This window comes from Puntigrus tetrazona, chromosome 13 (assembly GCF_018831695.1).
Source record: "Puntigrus tetrazona isolate hp1 chromosome 13, ASM1883169v1, whole genome shotgun sequence".
Taxonomy (NCBI): domain Eukaryota; kingdom Metazoa; phylum Chordata; class Actinopteri; order Cypriniformes; family Cyprinidae; genus Puntigrus; species Puntigrus tetrazona.
In genome coordinates, this window is record NC_056711.1 from 7,914,583 (window position 1) to 7,929,146 (window position 14,564).

At 39.8% G+C, this 14,564-nt stretch overlaps 1 protein-coding gene across 5 annotated transcripts in view; it reads left to right on the forward strand.

Annotated features, from left to right (window-relative positions):
• The window catches only part of ndst2a (N-deacetylase/N-sulfotransferase (heparan glucosaminyl) 2a), a 93,671-nt gene that overhangs the window by 27,443 nt on the left and 51,664 nt on the right, over positions 1 to 14,564 (forward strand). For all 5 annotated transcript variants that reach the window (XM_043255309.1, XM_043255308.1, XM_043255307.1 and 2 more), the window contains one exon: positions 8,825 to 8,859. The gene's annotated coding sequence lies outside the window, so the exon portion shown is untranslated. The remainder of the gene's footprint in view (positions 1 to 8,824; positions 8,860 to 14,564) is intronic.

Below are 14,564 nucleotides of genomic sequence, written 5' to 3' on the forward strand. Positions count from 1 at the left end.
TTGTGCACCTGTAAATTGGCAAAGCATAAAGGTTCAGCGTTGTTTTATTAATCGAAATCGCAATTGTTCTGAAGAATATTGTGATTTTTAATTGGAAAAATCTGTTTTTATGTAAATGCTACTTCGTCCTGGACAGTGTTGAAAGACCACTTCTTCACCTACCAGTTAAAACAAGATTTTTGTTCATCTGAGGTTGTTAACGGACTCAAAAATCGAAATATAAACGGCAGTGTCCTAAAAGCCTCCTCTGGACAAAATCCAAAACGAGTGAGTCAGGAAAGATGTATGCTAATAGCAGGTGAACGTCAGTCTGTTTCAGTTGAATGCTCCTTTTCATGTGGTCATCTGAGATTGATGTTAATACCAGATGCAAACTTTGCCCCAGCCAGTCTCCTGTCTTTATGTGTCTGGCCGCATCCTTCTCCCACTCTCTCCTTGCCTAGTTTTTGGTCTTCATGTGGAAGCAGGCCTTGCCTGCTCGTGCGTAGCCTGAAGGTGGAAGTGTAATTTCCTGTGGCGGACAGGCTGGGAACAATTGGTGGGGGGTGGTTGAAGAGAAACAGGCTGTGAACACACTGCCCTAAGATAACTCAAAGAGGCAGGCTGCTGCGTGGCTGCCGAGACAAAACCAGAAGAGGGAAAAATGAATAGCTAAGCCGCAACCCCACCACCACCACAAACCCCCCCCTTAAACTCCCGGCTCTTTCAGGAGACTTTGTGTTCAGCCAGGCCTGAGAGTCGGGCTGTTGTGTTTTCTCAGGCTGAAAGTGGGGAGCACAAGAGAGGTACATTAGTAGCGCCTCATTGCCATTTATTACGCTCCCCTGTTCTTCTGGAGCGCTTTTGTAATATGGAAATAATTGAGCTCTGATAGAGCAAATGCCAGGACGTTGTTTTTGTGTGTCTGTCATTCTTTAGTTCCTTGTGCTTGTGTGTTTCATAGCGCGATGATCTCCATCCGACAATAACAGAAACCTAAAGTGTTGAGGATGTTGCAGATGTTTTTTGAAGATTTGCAATCTGAGGCTGTACGGAGGACGTGACACGGCTTTTACATAATGCGGAATATTATCATGCATGCATTTGTAACTTTTAGTTATTTATTACGTGTTGGCTCTCGTAGATGGTTTTGTTAGTCATTCTTCCGGTAAATTTTTGGGCAACAAGCCACATTACGAGTAGCATCTGGACGGTCGTTCCCCACAGAGAAAGACATAGCGTTTAGGGATGTCTGTTCCACACTAAACCAGATCACTCTCTTGAAGGATTAAATCCTGTTCGTAGGTGTTGTGTCCATCTGACTGTCCATCATCGCCCACTCTATGAGTCTGTTCCAGACCTGATCAAACAGTATTCATCCTAACAGAGATGAAAACTCTTCAGTGACTGATTGGGAACACTCTCCATTTGAAGTGACTCGCACAAATAGCGCTCCTCGCAGGAGACTTCTTTAATTCAATCCAATAGAGTGCCGTACTGGGGTTCCTGAAGTACAAAACTTTCTTCGTGTAAGAAATGCTTTTGATCTACAACTTACAAACCTTTAAAGTTGGACCTATTACTATGTACGATAATAAAATTTTAGTTCCTGGCAGGAAAACTACATTTCCCAGGATTCTGCAAAAAAAAAAACTTGCAATAAATGTAAAAAGTTACACTTCATTTTACAGTTATACCTATTAGTTCCTTATTAGCATGCATATTAGTATAATATTAGCCATTCATTAGTAATAAGCGCTCATCAATGTCTTATTCTACACAACCTTATCTAAACTTAACAACTTCCTTACTACCTATTAATAAGCAGCTAAGAATTAAGAGAAAAGTCGTCGGTAATGATGTTACCTATTCAAGTTTTATCAAAAAATCTGTTTCTTTAATAGGTTTATATTGATTATAATTTGGTTGTCTTTTGTCCAATTTTCATGCAGCTACTTTTTTTGATTAAAATCTAAATTTTGTTATTCACCTTGTGGCTGGTTGTTTTGGTTTATGGCTTATAACTCTGAAAAGAAGACTTTTTAATAATCCCTATGGGGGAAAAATACCTCTGGAACAAATATCACAGAAAAATTGGTTGGCTGCTTTTGTGTTTGTTTTCCCAGGCATGTTGCTTAGCAAGCCAATCACACTTTCACTAATCATAAAACTCAAAGCGCACACAAATATTGAGTATAACTGGTAAATGGATTGAACTTTTTGGTCACACTTTTTCTATTAGGTGGCCTTAATTACTATGTACTTAGACCAAAAAAATAAGTAGTGTATTTATTGTTCATTTTGTACTTTAAAACACTTTCTCTGCTACTGAGGTGGGACACAGATAACATTAGGGACAGGTTTGGTGTTATGGGTAAGGGTTTAAGGGTGGGTTAAGTTGTAAGCGATGAGTCAGTAATATAATCTGAGTACAGAATAAGTGCATTGTACTAAATTATTAATTTAAATGTAAGTACAGTAGTTAAGGCCACCTAATATAAAGTGGGACCAACTTTTTCTAAGTAGTTTTTGGTTTGAATAAATTATATCTGTCATCATCAGTTATTTTTTTACAGAGCTTGTTGCAGTGCCCTCTCCCAAAAGATTTATGTGACGTTGCCTTAGGTTTTAGCCAAAACAATGTATCTTGAGGAAAAAATTATAATTGTTACATGCCTTTTAAAACAGCCTTTGTGCCACAAGCCTGTCTATGATACCTTGAAATGTTTTCAGATATCTGTATCAGGAGAGATACTGCTCCAAAAGAGCAGACAAATCTGTGCTTTGATTGAGACATCTGTATTATAAATCACTGCTGCTTCTCTGACAGCCATTTGTTTGTGATTTAAAGGAATAGTTCACCCAGAAATGAACACCGTCATTATTTGCTCACCCTTATTCTCTGAAATCTGTACAGTTTTCTTTCTTCTGTAAAACACAGAGATTTTGCACAAAAGGCTAAAACCAGAGACTCTCAAGCTCCAAAAAAAAGTTCCATATGATCGTCATGTGAGAGGTATAAATCCATATTTAGGTCCACTGTAATTCTCCAGTCTCTTTCATGCCTGTTCATATTCAAACCTGGTGCCTCAAGATGCATTGCATCATTTTTAAAGTCGAAGATGTCAGTTAACAGAATATATTTGTTGTTATACCTCCTTTTCTTTCCTTATTTAGTCTTTTTCCACCATTTATCATGGCTATTTTTTCCTTCAGGTCACCCTTTTAGTAGTTTGATGTAGGCTTTTAGAGATTAGAGTTGTAGTTTTGTCAGCTTCCCGCCTCTTTTCTATCGATCTATTGGGAGGAACTAACTGTTTTACCCTTTTGTTTTGCTCGCATGGAGGACCCAGAGAGGATGTGTATTAATCCTGGGTGCTACCTCTAATAGAATTATCAACTCCTGATGTTGTGCACGCCATAAATCTTCCCCCCACTCGCTGTCTTCCTCTTGTCAGAAAGTGCAAGAGTATGCACTTCTCCTGCGGTGCACTTTCCAAGTGGCGTTTCATATTTATTTCCCTTCCACTGTTCTGCGGAAGGAACGCGAATAGTGTTTCTTTGCAAGCAGGGGGTGGTTGTATGACACGTTATGCTTTTTAGGCGTTTTTTACATTTTTTTATTTCAATGTTAAGATTGTTTATTTCATATGCGAGTATGTGCCACTTTGAGGTTTCTCTCGTACATACACCTAGCAAAGCAGGCTTTTAACTCTGCGAGCTTTGCATTCACTGACATTAAATGTTTCTTAATAGCAGTGAATTATACATAGACCAATGCATGTTTTAAAAAGCATGCCCGGATAAACCTGCTTAATAATAGCCCCGCTTTTTGAGATCCACATTCATTAAAAAGGCATGGCTCTTAAGGGAATGCCATAGATCCATCGGTGGTTTGGCATCTCGCTAGATCTTTTCTGCTTTAAGGTAGATATGCCAGTGTCCCGTATCAAAGCCCTTGTCCCACATTTGCCTTTTAATCTTTGTTGGATCTGCATAGGATGTTTGTACAGTCCTGACACAATTCTGTGAAGCCTGCGGGTCACAGCAATCAGTCATGAAGATCTCACTCTTGTTATTAGTGTAGGGCCGCAGAGACTTTTGCCTTTTATCAGATACACAGGCCTGAGATCCATCTTATGCCCAAATGTTCCTATTCATCAGTCAGCGCTGTTGCATACTTGCACTAAGGGGCTCATTTGCTGTCAAGAGAATTTATTTCTCTTTTTTGCAAATTCAGACATGTCTAAACATGCTTCATTCCCATTTGTTTATCACACATACAGGATTGTGCAAGCACAAAACTCTTGAACGGTACTGGTTGAAAAATCTCGTATTAAATGTATGCATAGATTCTCATACGCAAAAAGCAGCGGGTCCCACTTGGAGTAACCACTTTCGCTTATAGATATCTGATCTCAGCTGGCCCACTCATCATTTGTGGGAGATCCATCTTATTAACTGTCTTCTCCTGCTGGGACTCGATATGCAAAGGAGAACTGGGAAGTAATGCACAGAGACATGCAGGTACATTTGACCTTGCGTATAAAAAGCAACGTCTTCATTAACAAACCACCAGCCTGTCTCCAAGCGGCATCTTCTTCTGTTCCTTCAAGTGGTAATTCACAGGGATGACAATTTTCATTCCAACCCTGCATGATCTTGAATTTTTTTTTTTTTCAATAGATAGTCAGTGGAAACGACATGAGAGTGTGTAAATGATAGAATTTCCATTTTTGTTTAACATTTTTACTTTTAACTCACTTCATACACAAACCCAGGGATGGGTTGTAATGAAAGGATTGTTCCTTTTAGATGAGATGCACACGCATGCTGCTCGTGTGAGTTTTATAAGCAGTGAAGGATCAGTGGTCTGTGCCGGTTGAATAGATCCCACAGCAGAGAAGAATATTCCAGCGCTGATTCTATTTGCATTAACTCAGGAAAAACCAGCACTTCCCCTCCAAGTGTGATTCACAGGTCAAGGTAATGCTCATATCTCGCCTGTCAGCAGAAGAACGACAACAACAGGGGTGGTAGAAAATGCACGCACACATACAGATACAAGCAAACAGAGGTGCAGAACACTATGTACCAGAGGATGAATTAGCTGTTTTGATGCACTTCCTCCTCTTTGTGTTTGGTCTTGGACGTGGATTGTAGCTACGCAGTTGGGGATACTTGTGTGTGAGAGAGATACAAAGAGAGAAAGCATGTCTGTGAGTGACCTTTAGTGGTTTGGGTTCCATCGGGGCCAGATTAATTACTCTGTAGCATTAGCATGACGGGCCCTGTGCTTGTCAGCTCGCAAATGTCACCTCATGAACTTCAGCCGCTCTGATTAGAAGTGAATGTACTAGCTTAATAAGAGATTCCCTCTCTCTTTTTTTTTTTTTTTTTTTTTTTTCGTTGTGGAATGTTTTCCCTCCCGTGGCCTTGGTTAACTTGTCCCTTCAGCACTCTTGAATGGTGACTTGAATGGATAAAAATGCCGCTGTCGGGGATTAAAGGGTACAGCTGTGCTAGAGTTGCCATCAATGTGTGAGATGAGTTAGTTACAAGCACTCTGAAAACAGCAGCCAATTTATAATTGGCACAGGGAAATATTGGGCGGTATCTCGCATTTAATTTGAGTCAGGATAGCAATTGTACATGGAGAATTCAATCTGGGCCACTTGCAGCGCTCTGTACTCTGTTTGGAGAGGAATTGAAAGTATACTCGCAGGACATGTTCTTAGAGCGCAACTGATGGGATGAAGTAAAACATAACGGGTCTTTATTTTATTTATTTATTTTTTTTTTTTAGGGTTAGCTTACCCCCTAAAAGCAAATGGTCCTTTACCTTCATTTAGTTTTAAACTCATTTGTTTATCTTTAGCCCTTTTCGGATGGATTTCGTTTTCCAGGGGGTCATTAGAGAAATTAGTTTCACAGACATACTTAGCAATTTTAATACTGTCCATAATACTGAATCTGCCAAGTCTGTGTTTTCTTACACAACAGCAAATTACAGTTTTTCAGCAAACTCTGTGATCCCGTCCAAACGTGAATGTCTGTGATTGCAGACTATATTTTCTTTTTTACAGCCTGTTTTCTTGAGTGTTTTGGCCAGTGTGAACTACAATAGACGCTCTTACCACTTACATTTTTGATATGTTTGCCTCTCTGCAAAGAAATTAATAAAAAATACAAAATTAATTAAATAAAATCAAGAGCCAGATTTCATATGCCCCTACTTATTGGTAATACCAGTGTTTGATAAGTTTATTCACCTTTATTTCTGCACTCAATTACAAAATGTTTTGATTATGAATGTATCTTTACAAATTACAAGTTTTACTGCAAATAATAAAAAATAGGTAAATACCAGTTAAACTAAAGTTCCCACAAATTAAGCATGGTTTTGCTATACTAGCCATAGCTTTTAACTGTGGTTGTTCTAATGATAATCAATACAAATGACTATTGAGCATGTGATCTCTGCAACAGCCAGAGGTACAAAACTGACCCTCCAAACACAGGGTTGTTAGTTCCTTTTGAATTGGTACTTTAAAAGCACAAAGATAAGAATACAAATCTCATCCGAATTGGGCTTTTGAAACACAAAATTAAGAGAGATTTCTGTCCTCCCATAGAAATACACTGCATGAATTAAGCATTGTATGCTTTAAAAACAGTGCTTAATGTCCCATTTCAATTTCTATGGGTATTTCAGTATTTTCTGTTTGTTTTTTTTTTGTTTTGTTTTTTTTTGTCAATCTTTTTTTTTTTCTTTTTCTGAATTAATCTGATTAATCGAAACAATAATCGGCCAACTAATCTATCATCAAAGTAATCATCAGTTGCAGCCCTACTGTTTAGCATCTGTGAACAGATGAACATGTTTTACAGATGAACAAAAGTCTTACAGTGTCTGCACCAGACAAGACTGTTGTTGCTTGCATCATATCATGCCGCAACAGCTAGAGTCTGTCTACTCTGGCCATGATAAAAACGACTACTGCAAATCATTTGTCCTTTGTGTCCATATTTCATAAATAGAACTGGGCATCAGTTTAGTATTAGAGCACTGCGTCTTGTGTATAGTTTTTTTTTTGTTTATAACTGTATGGGTTTGGAATAACTTGGGAGTAATTAATGGCAGAATTTTGTTTTTGGATCGGTCTCCTTTAAACTAGGGATGATACCAAACTTTGAACATTAGTTAAATTAAAGTAGAAATGCCTTGTTTGATTGCTCTGTTTTCGAATGTAAAGTTCTATAGAAATCAAGGACAGCACAGTTAATATATTAAAATATACTATTGACATTAAATCATTTAAAATTATTAAATCGTTATCAATATCACAATTCATTTGTGAAAGCATTTTGTCTGCAGTATGCTGCTTGTATTTTTCAGTGAGACTTATATGCAGCTTATTTCTTGTGTGCATCTATGGTTTAGAATGCATTCTATTCAACTGTAAATGCAAACTCTTTCTGCCAAGCTATCAGCTGAAACTTATTTCGATTAAACCTTAATTCTCACGCCTGCTTGTTTTTCTCTGCCAAAGTTTCTGTAATCAAATCTTGTCGAGTTTCAACTTTTTTTTTCTCATTTTCATTGCATTTCTTTAGAACATGCGTCTGTATCTCCTGAGAATGATCAGGTGCATGGAGCTGTGAGAGAGGAGCTCTGGAGAATCAGTGTAGTAATGCTGGACTCAGTCTTGTGTAACTCTTTTCTGCTGGGCTGATTTGCCACATACTGCACAGGTAAAATCCCATTATGATAGACTACTAATCCTCACCTGCTGGCAGGCTGCTTACTATCACTCTTGCTTGCTCTCTCTGTCTCGCATAGTCTTTTTTTTTTCTCTCTCTCTTCCATTCTTGCAATATCCCCAAGTGGGAAACTCTGGTTTACAATAGGATTAGAAACACCATCCGCAGTGGAATCCCTCAAGCTGAGTTGTTAGTGTTGCTGCCAGTGTGTTAATTGGCAGATAGATCACACAGGCAGCGGGAGGCACACACAAGATCGACAGTGTCTAAAGTCTGAAGATTTATTTCATTGATTCCTATGAGAAGTGTTTCTTTATTGAGAGTTCATCTGTAAATATGACCATGGACTTCTGTTTTAGTGCTTTATTAATTTATTTTTTTTACATGTGTAAGAACAGAGGTACATGGAAAAAGGATCCTCAATCCTGTGTGCATGCATAAATAGGTGCATAACATATATGAATGATTCATAGCTGAAGCCAATAGCATTGCATTATTTATGTACAGTGTCGAGCAGCTGGTCGGCTCATCCGTGAGGATTGACGTTTGACATGCAGGGTTGGGATGCAAAGGTCCAAAATACTGAGGCTCGGGGGGTTAAATGCCAAGGACCGGCAGCCCCATGATCCCTCAAGTTCTTTCCCCAGAATTCCCTCCACTAGGACGACATCACAGGATCAAACAATAGAGCACTGCTGCTTTCCTGAGAATAAAGCTGCATGCTCTAGGATCCAAAATTATGTGTTGGTGTTACCCAAGACTGAGTTTCATATTTCTGCTTCTTCGTGGGGAAGATGCATTTGATGATGACTTCGTATTCATGAAGTAGATGATCTTTTCATCATTTATTTGAAGTGGTACAGCTGTCCTAAGCCCTGATCTATGAAAGACGTATGCTCAAATTTAGGGGTTTGTTTGTGATTAAGAGGTCACTTAGTATCTGTTTCCCTTCATTTTGTCTGGGGAATACAGGACGAAGGCAGGGTGGGTAGATGTAGACCTGATCAGCAGGGTTCAATTTGTGGAGCTTCGAGCTGCATCAGTAATCATTCTTCTCGCTCTCTCTTTTTTTTCTGTGCAGGTCTTTGGCTCTGCTGATAAACTCTCTTCAATAAGGTAAGCCATAGATATATAACCTTGTGATTTCATGTGCTTGCATTATCAGATCAGCCAGATTTGCTTCTAATGACCTTAACCTTTAAATAAAAAGGATTATGCATAAATGCTTGATGTTTTGTAGACTAGTATAAATTGTGTATAAGCTAGGGAAGAATGACATATCAGAACTATATTGGGTATTATGTTGCTTAAATTTCATAGATATTGTTTTTTTCTTCCTGACTCTAGCAGTGAAAAGACTGTCACCTTTGTTTTAATGCATCCTTGCTAAACAAAAGTAGAATGATTTGAATATACTACCATTTCACTGAAAAATATATGGGAAAAAAATGCTTGCTTATTTTCCCTGTTTTAACTTTTTTTTTTTTTTTACTATTGCCACCATTTTGCTTCCTTAGTTCAATACTAACTTGTCTCATAATAAATATTACATTTAACACTGTACACTATAATGTTGTGACGCATACATTTACTTTTTTCATTTTTTCATGCTTTTGACTATCATTTTAACCTATCTTGATTTAATTTATGCTAACATGAAAATGATCAGTTAACATGTTTTTTGTTTTAATATATATGTATCATAAAGAAAATAACATGTTGTGACTATTAGGGGCATTGTTTCCTTCAGAAATGGAGCGAGAACAGGTTTTGTCATTCTAAAGCTGTTAATTTTGACTGCTTTGAAAATAGAGATAGAAAAGCTCTAATAAAACACACAGACACACAGTAATAAGACACACAGTGAGCTACAGAAGTGGGAGGAGTAATCATAATGGGGGGAGCAACCATCTATATCAAAGGTGTTCCATGGGATCCTTTGATACGTTCATGCTATAGCAGCATAAACTCTGGTCCCTTTGATATCTTCATGCAGTAGCAGCATAAACTCTTCCCTCCATCTACAATTGCTCCCAGGCTGAATGGAAAATATTACTACTTCATTTTTTTTCTGCTTTGAGTTGGTTTCATCTGTTCAGGCAATGTCTTGTCTCTGTAGTCAGAGTTTGAAGTTTCTGCAGTGTAATAGAGGCACAGCATTCATGCAGAGATTGTTTAAATCCCTTCCGCTCATATGTTGAAACAGTGTTGTGATGACCAAATTTCTCTTTCTTCACCTTTCCTCCCATGCTTTCTCTTCTCGTCGTCTTCCAACTACATCTGACACCTCTCTTACCCTGCTCAGGATGTCTGACGTCTCCGTCTGCCAATCTGTTTCTATCCAAGAGAGGATGTGATTGAAAAAGACACATTTGTAAAGAAGGCTGTATTGTATGTTTTTAGTTTATTAGTTTTGGTTTCCAGGTGCTCTCTCTCGCTCTCTCGCTCTCTCTCTCTCTCTCTCTCTCTCTCTCTCTCTCTCCTTTGTGCAGTAGCTGCTAATGTGGCTGTGTAATTTATGGTAGGTTCGGGCAGAGCTGTTTAATGCCCCCTCTGCCATCGGCAGCCTACGTGAGCGCCTGCAGAGATTCATCTGTGAGGAGCATCTAAATATGAAACAAATGAAATGAAGCAGCAGGAAAAACAACATCAGGACTGATGATTAATGCGATTTACTCAGCCAGCAGACCTGTAAGTTTCCTCTACCGGTCCCTCGCTCAGTCACTCACTCGCCCGCCAAGCATGGGACAGATCTTGTGTTTTAAATGGCCTCCGAGATGGGCAGCGAGTGTGAGCACAGGTTGAAGGCTGCGGCTGGTAATTGTGGAACTGCAAATGGATTTCTGTAACACAAGCTGTAGTGCATTTAATGTAGTTTGATCCACATGCTCAATCAGAGGCTGAAGGGTGACCTCCAGCACGGGGCCGTTCCGTCTTTGTGTTTGCCCAGGGCAGGGTCTCACCCCTCCCCTCTCCTTGTAGCCTGCAGCCCTTTGCTGCGCATCTCAACCAGAATCCCGCCGGTCACGTTAGCTCACGCGCCTCTGACTCTGTCGCACTGGATCAGCTGCCAGCGAATGCAGATTTTCCTCATGTCTTGTTTCTACATTCGTGACTGTGTACTTCTTTTGTCTCCATATGGCAGTGTGCTAATAAGCAGATCTCATAGATGGGCTTGATGCCCAACGGGCTCATCTGTCCCAGCTTGCTAATGGCTTAACTGGATTAGCCAGTTCCCCACTCGTCCTGATCAGAGCTCATAATGCTGATCACCTCCATTGATCCGATTGATAAGGGCTTTGCCGTTAAGAAAGCCGCTGTACTGTTCCTTTCCCTAACGTGTCCTGGGGGGATGCAGGCACAGACTGTCGCTTCGCACATATGAGCCACCTGAGGATACACACAAGGTAATGGGGTGAATGAGGGGGAAAGAAGCTAAACTGAAGGCTGGTTTGAGACAGATGGAGTGAAACTGAACCTGAGATGCAGTGTCTGATTATTGATGGGCACTTCCTGTCATCAGTATTGGTCTCTTGTCGTCTTAAAGCAACATACGGCCCTGTTACTAATCAGTCGAGATAAACTGCAAGCACACAATCAGTCCCGCATTGACCTGGCAATCTCTCATCCAAGATTTCTTTCGAAATATATAAATACGCTAATCAGTGCATCTTGTAGAAGACAGCTGTTTGGGTTCTTTATCATTTCATATTCTGCCATCGTTCGTGCTTTGGTTTCAAAGTTTACTTAAAGTCCTTTCTAGTTTCTCTGCCCAATTTACTAATGAAGTGAGATTTTTATAGGCTGGGATACAATCCAAATGAGACCTTTTCCCCCTCACTCTTTTGTTTTTATCTTCATCCCACCACCATTCTAAAATGAGACTTTCTGCATCAAAACTTGCTTTCCTTGATGAGACGCTCGCCAAATTCATTTCCTGCCTGCTATGATTGATTAATTGATGTTGTTAAATGGCTTCTTTGGTAATGGTTTTTCTGTATGGCTTCCAAAGTAAAAGCCAAGCTAAAGAGTGGTCTGTCATGGTCCCTTATGGCCGGAGCAGCTCTGCCTTTTCTGTTCGGTGTGGTTATTAGCTTGCCGTGTTGCGTCACCGGGGCTGTGGCAGAGCTGACATCACTCAGCTGTGCCCTAATGGAGCAGGTTGGCTCTGTTTATTTTGTTTAAGTGCAGGTCAAGGCACTGTGTAGTTCTGACAAGTTGAACGCCTGCCTGCATTCAGCCATGGAAAGAAGGGACTACTCTAGTGTTTGGCTTCTCGTTCCAGTTGTATTTAAGCAGGTGGTGTCCATTTCGTTGATCAGCCTTTCAGGCTGTGTTATGGCTGGCTGTGTTATTGTGGATTTTGGAGAGCAGGAAAGCTGGGTTAGGTCAGACTGGGTTCACACAAGTGACAGGTTATATTAATCAAGTCACTTTCATTCAGGGCCTCTGAGTTTGTTAGGTCAGTAGCACAGTATACTCATACATCAGCTTGATTAAGTTAAATTAAATTCATATGATAATTATATATGTAGAAGCAGTATTAATTACCTATAAATGTCATTGTGGTGTAGTTTATTATTATTATTATTATTATTATTATTATTATTATTATTTTAGAGACTAGAATGCTGTAATAGTTTACACCATTTATAAACAAAATGAAGTCAAGTAACTGGTAGGGAGGAAACGGTTTTAGAAACATGCTTAGAAAAAAACATTATTAAGGTGTATCTTGAGACGAAACAAAGTCACCGATTTATTTTGCAATCAATCAGTGCAAGTTTATATCTGTTGAATCACCTCATACTTGCATTTTAGTTTAGGTCTGTGAAACCGAGGGAGAGTGTATTATATTTGTCTGTTTTATAACTTTTTTTTAACTTGTTTAATTTTTTTGCACGATTTCATTAGCTTCCTCCTTGTCATTCCAATACAAATTGCAATTTAGCAAATGGGCCAATTGCAATAAATTGCCAATTCAGTTCATATTGTAACTCACAAATTGGTCAGGAGCCAGTTTTTAAGTTCTGAATTTTAGCCAACTCTAGTAGCAACACCCTGGCAACCACCCAGAACCGCTTTGGCATCATGGCAGGAAGCTTTACATGTGCAAGCACCACTCGCAACATTTTAGCATCTAGATTACACTGTACTCCAAGATTTATCCCAGCCTTTGCATTGTTTTCCTGTATTCTATGCAAGTAGGATGCTTTGGGCAACACTTCCTGCAGATGTTTAAGAAACGCATTGAACATTCAATCTATACTCGGGTATTTTTCTGATGGAAATGGAGCCCTGAAGCTTTAGCTTTCAAGAAATTCCATCACATCTCTTTGCCATAAGTCACACGCTCGCATACACCCCTCACATGCCCGTGATCCTGACATAATGAGTGTGCGCCCCCATCCGCTGAGGTTCTATCTCATTAGCTTTGCACTAATGGAGCCCTACAGGTCTGGCCGCAAAGACTTCTCCGGCACCAGGCTAACGGTAACCCATCATGATGGCTATTGCCTGACGGACAGCTGGCCGGCTGACCTGAACTGAGACTGCATCACCAGGGTGAATTCATATCGCTTTCACTGCTGCTGTCATTACTGGTGACTGCGCACAAGGGGGTAATTTGTACTTGGCTTGCTTGAGAATTAAGAGCAGCGATGAAGAAAGAATGAGGGGGAAGAAAAGGAAGTCATCTGAACCGAGGCCTCTAGGGTTGCTGCAGTGCAGATGGCCTTGTCACAGAAGAAACTGTCATTTCTCTCTCGCTCGCTCTCCTTCTTTCTCACTCTGTGGAGCTGAGGCTGGACATTTGTCAGTGTCGCCCACTGCCCTGCTCTCCCTCAGCTATCACCACAGAGACAGGAAGAGGCTGCTGGCGAGGCCCAGACATTGGGTGTGAGCTGAATCTGTCTTAGTCAGTTTGTGTGTGTACGTGCATGCACGTTTTCTGGAGCCTGTTTGTGTGCAAAATGGTATTTGTTGTATGCCGTAGACCTGAGGAAAGACGACATTTTGAACTCGCTTTTCAATTTGCGTTTGTCTTCGGCAGTGCCTGTACGTTAAAGGTAGGAAATCCAGGGGGTTGATCGTATGTGTGCGTGTAAGCGAGGAACGCTCCGTGTCGTTGATTGCATGCTGCTGAAAAGCTGATATGGCATGTTTCCAGGTATTTGAGTGAGACTGCGAACAGGGCAAATCTGAGAAAGAAAACATCCAACAAACTTCATCCAGACACTCCATCACTGCATCAGCTTTACATTCACAACATGATGTTACAAGACTTCATCAGTGCACCAGCTGCTCTTTGCTACACCTTTCAAACAAGTGATAAGCAACTATGGTTTTATTTTTTGCTGAACTTTTTCTTTCAAACGAAGGAGCTGTTCAATAAATGAAAATGTACTCATGTCTCAAATGTCTTTCTGCAACTTTGTGATGTGAATAGAATAAATTGCAAGTGAGACTGCAAAGCCATTATTCAGAGATTTAAGAGCAATGAAGTTTTTTTTCCCCAACTATAGTTACTTGCTCTGCTAGTATTTTCACAGAATGAGTTTTGGGTTTTTTAATCAAAACGGTGTATTTCAAGTAATTTCTTTTCTTTTTTTTCAAAACAAAATTTTTTTTTTTTTTTTATTTGCAATGTCTAAATCCAGAGTCTTTAAATCCTTTGGTTCTTGTAATTGTGATAAATTTGGCTCACATCTATCATTAAAGCCTTCAAAATGATCTCTGTTTGGTTCAATGGGCTACAGAATCATGGGGAAGACTGCTGATCTGACAGTTGTCCAGAAGGCAATCATTGACACCCTTCACAA